The sequence below is a fragment of the Capsicum annuum genome, chromosome 12, assembly GCF_002878395.1.
Source record: "Capsicum annuum cultivar UCD-10X-F1 chromosome 12, UCD10Xv1.1, whole genome shotgun sequence".
NCBI classification, from domain to species: Eukaryota; Viridiplantae; Streptophyta; class Magnoliopsida; order Solanales; family Solanaceae; genus Capsicum; species Capsicum annuum.
In genome coordinates this window covers 109,816,160-109,821,099 of record NC_061122.1, presented here as the reverse complement: position 1 = coordinate 109,821,099, position 4,940 = coordinate 109,816,160, and positions in this window count along the sequence as shown.

Sequence of the window (4,940 nt, the reverse complement as noted above, 5' to 3'; positions counted from 1 at the left end):
CACAGTTGTTCCATAGTCCTTGTTAAAAGAGGGAGAGGCATTAGAGTTGTTGAATAATTTCCCATTTCTGCAGGTCCAGATTTCCTAGAGGCAAAAAATGAGGAGATTTTAAAGGATGATGCAGTTGTCAAAAGTTTTATCCTTAGACCATTTGATGGTGGTCTCAAGCATATCATAGTCCTGGGTCCCCAAGAATTCTGGGCGGGGGTAAGAAAACTTATTTAATAGGGAGGACCAGATAGCATGATTGTTATGGTAGTACCAGAAGACATGGGCATGGTCCTTAGTGGGATTATTCCATCTATAGCAGGATGGTTGGATATGAATTCCCATCCTGGTCAGGGTAGCATTGCAAGGGAGTCGTGCTTAATTTAATTGGGATCTTTAAAGCCCAAATCCAACTGAAGTCTTTTGAATGAGTTTTTTTTAATTCCTGGAATGAATGAGGTCATTGCTGTTTTTACTGCTAAAGAGGTCATTGTCAGTGATTTCTCATATGGGGTAATCAGAGGTTTTGTTGGTAGAAGGAAAAAAGTTTTTTTTAAATGAAATAGGAGATAAAGGTTGGAAGCTCAAAGAGGAGGAAGGAGAAGTCTCAGGTCCTATTTTTCCAAAGTTCAGAGATGTTAGTACTATGGGAATTCCTAGGCATGGGACCCTAAATAAGGTTGCTCAAAGGGGGGGTGTTAGGTAACCACCTATCCAACTAAAACTTTACATTATCTCCCTTATGTATGATCCATAGATAGGCTTTCTTACAGATTTTGAGGCCATAAGTAACACATTCCTAAGTTCTGGAAATAATTGGTTGGTACTATTAGAGGAATGCTTGTATTTGTTGGTGAGGATGCTGGCCCAGAGGGAATTTGGATTCTTGGTCAGTCTTCAGGATAGAGCTGTGTGCATGGTAAGGTTTTTGTATTCAGTTCTTTGAATACCCAGACCTCCATGGGGTTTTGTATTGGTGACCATCTTCCAGCCTATCATGTGCATTTTCTTCTTGATGTCTGTAGTTCCCCAAATAAAAGTCCTTTAAATTCTATCAATGTAATTGGTGATGTTCTTAGGAATGACAATATATTTCATCACGTGATTTGGGATACTGTTCAGAGAGGCCCTATCTAGGGTGGTTCTACCATCCTGGTTCAGGAACCTAGTCTTCTATCCTGCTAATTTTTATTTCATATTATCTAGGATGAACCAGAAGCCATCATTAGTAGGAGTTTTATGGAAGATGGGAAAATCAAGATACTTTTCAAAGGTGTCTCTAGCTTGGATATTAAGTTAGGAAGCTGAGAAGTTCTTGGAGAAAAGGACTTTAGATTTGATCTGTTTATCTTCTGACCAAAGAATATACTGAATCTATGTAATCTCTTAATAGTATAACAGTTTTTTTATTAGCTTGCACAAAGAATGTTAGGTCATCTGCAGAGAAGAGATGTGAGATCTTGGGACCCTTTCTGCTGATAGCAATAGGATTCCAATTAAAAGTGTCCACTTTATATTTAATCCACTTAGAGAGGAGCTCTTTGCAGAGAATAAAAAAGTAGGGGAAAAGGGGGTCTACTATATTCTCTAAGTAGATTATTCTCAAGATTGTGAAGGAAGAAGCTTATAGGGTAATGGTTGTTCTTTTGAATACCTATCAGCCTAGTAAGAAACTTTTTTTTTTCTAGTGAAAATATTCCCAAATACCTCCTTATTCCAGGAGATGATGTTGTCCTTAATAAAGGTAAGGGATCTAGTAAAGTTATCACTGGTAAGGAAGGCATGTTCAACCATCCTTGGAAAGTCAGGGTTGGAACACCACATAGTTTCCGTCTTGAAGGGTTTGTCTCTAGAGTTAGAGTGGTTGATGAGGCTGACCCAGAGGAGATAATGGTCAGAGTAGGTTCTAGGAAGGTGGGTGACTTGGGCTTCAGGAAATATATGGATCCAAGAATCATTAGCAAAACACCTATCAAGCCTTTCAAGAATGAGGTAGTTCTTATTCCTATATCTCTTATTGGTCTAATTAAACTTGCTACCCTTAAATCCCAAGTCAACCAGGCTGCATTGATTGATACAATTCCAAAGAGGCTAGTCCTATTACTATTTACTAGGTTCCCTCCAAATTTGTCCCTGGCCCAGAGGACTTTACTGAAGTCCCCCCCAGCCATTTAATATTGCCATTAGTATTAGCATTAATAAGATGAGATATTTAAGAAAGTTTATCCCATAAAAGCTTTCTATTAACAAGGCTGGTGCTGACATAGATGATACTAAGAAACCAAGAAAAAATGAGGGGAGAGTACCTTAATAGCAACATGAATTCCTTTAAGGGAGATGGAGATATCATTGATGCTGAGATGATTCTTTATACACGTGAGGACAATACCCCTTGATAGACCAATAGAAGTAGACTAAATTTGACTATCAAAACCAAGGTCTTGGGTGAGCTGGTGATGATCAACCATTTTAGTCTCAAGGAGAGCTAACATAGAAGGGTTGTGGAGGGCAATCAAGGTAGTGCAGTGTCTTTTAAACACTGCACTATTTGCCCCTCTAGCATTCCATATTATTATGTTCATTATTAGCTTGGTCTATGGTGGGGGAGGTTTACTCCTACCATCTTCCCTATTTTTTGGGTTTGGGGCATGTTGTGGTAGGTTTACATTGACCATCGACCTCAGGGGAATCAAGGAGGTCATAAACATCCCACCTGTAAGGATTCTTGGGAGTCTGAGGTACATGGTTAACTTGGTTAGAGTCCTTGGGAGTAGAGCTATCCACATCTCACTGACCAATTCTGTAAAGTTTAAAACTGTTAGTTTGTCTAGGGTAGTGATCTCTGTTGTTGGGATCTTCATGGAAGCCAGAATGGCTTCCATTTCTTGATTATTTTCTTTTAGCATTTGGATAGTTTTTTCTCTTTCCCAAGCCACTTGGGTTGTGAGTGTGGACTAAGTTGGAGCCACTGGAGAAAGTGAAGGCTCCACACTCTGGAGGGTTAGCCCATTGAGGATAAGTTAAGAGCTTGAAGGAAGGAAGAAGATTTGGCTCTGCATCACCTGGGTCAGTGTCTCTGATAGTATCTATGGTGAGAGAGATTCTTGGGCATTCTGGGATATGATAGTCATGAGAGTTGTCATCCAAAGGTTGTTCCCATAACTGGCCAGGCTTTGATTTAGGGCCTCTTTGACTAAGGCTACAAAGTATGCTAGATTTTTAATGACTATCTTCATTGGCCTCCCCCTACCTCCCTTTGGAGGAAGGATATCATCTCTTAGAGGCCCATGTCGATCCATGAGGCCAGAGCATGATCCATTGGGAGAGACGTCAATATTAAGGTGATGGAGAGGTCATGGTTAGAGTTGAGATTTTGATTCTCCATGAGTAAAAGGTGAAAAAGTAGAAAAAGTTAGAGAAGAAGTATGAAAAGAAGATTCCCCCCCCTCTCCGGGTCTCATTTTTGGGGGAAGGACTAGTAGAGAGAGAGTTATTGGATTTGATGTTCACTGTAGGTGCAGGGGATACAGAGCCTTGAGCAGGCGCCGACAGGCATTTTGGGTCAGAGATTTGACCCTTAATTATCGTTTTGGCAGGGGATTTTTCAACCCTTTCTATTTTCAGAATATTAAAGGGGTTAGTGTTAACTAGTGTTGGAAAATTCTCTGTAGATTTATTATTAACTTAGGCCGAGGACCCAGAATTATTCATTTGGGCTTTGTTGGAAGCCTGGAATTTCAATGAGCATTGGGTTCATCTTTACTTAGAGCACGACTAGTCCTCGAGGTAGAGGTTGGCCCAATCTTTTAGCCCAAGGAGTGATTCTCATCAGGCTCTTTTCTTTTCCCCTTAACCACAAAATGGCGTTTGGAGTGCACTGTTGGCGAGATAAATAAAAATTGAGGTGATTTAGGAGACTTACCTTGGCAGTCGCCAGAGTAGTTTAAACTAGATATTGGAACCTTGTGAGCTCTTATACCTAGATTCTGTATTAATGTTGAGGATTTTACCTCTGGGAGATTTCTTTTCTTCTTAAAGAAGATAGTTTTCCACTTATATGCCGATTTGATTTCTATTTGTGAGGTCCTTGGAGGGTATTCATGGCCTTCTTGTTTGTTAATTTGGTTGTAAGGATGAGGAATCTATATTTTCTAAGAGTGTGACCTAATCTACCACAGCCCATACATAGGATCCCTTTGCCTTCATAGAAAATTTATTGGTGATAGTAGCCTATTGTTATGGAAGAGCGAACTGGGGTTTTCATTGAGATTTTTACACAAATTCTGACGTATCTCCCTCTAAGGGTAGATGAGATGTAACTATCGATCTTGAAGATACTTCCAATTTTCCTGCCAATACTCTTAAGGATTGATTGGTCATAAAATTTCATTAGCAAAGAAGGCCGTCTTAACCAGATTGCTGTGAATAAGACTTTTGATTTGCCGGGAATAAAATTTGGTTCCCATTTCCTGATTGAAATGTAAAAGCCCGCAATGAACCAAGATCCCTCATGCAAAACTTCTTTTAACTCTCTTCGAGTGCCAACTTCACCGTGTAGAAATCTTTCCCTAGATCGATGAGGGTCAGGGGTTTATTTAATTTCCATAATTCTTTTAGCTTTGATTTTAGGAATTGGTGGTTGAATTATTTTTCCACACTTTTAATTGTGATAGATTTTTTCCATGGGGAGTAAAGTCTACACTTGTCTTCAAGAGATAACTGGATAATGTCTTCTTCCAAGTCAGTGTTGTACGCATATGAGGTTCCTCGATTTGGGGTTCGGAGTCATAACATGTCGTGTTTAACAGATTCTTCTCTGCGACAGCTTCCTTGTAAGATAGTGTGTGGAGGGGGGGATGTATCTTAATCCATTCTGGTGGAGGCCCCATCTGGTGGGTCTGGTGGTTGTAGTAAGGGAGGGGACTCGTCGGAGGCCGATAAAGTCAATGTGG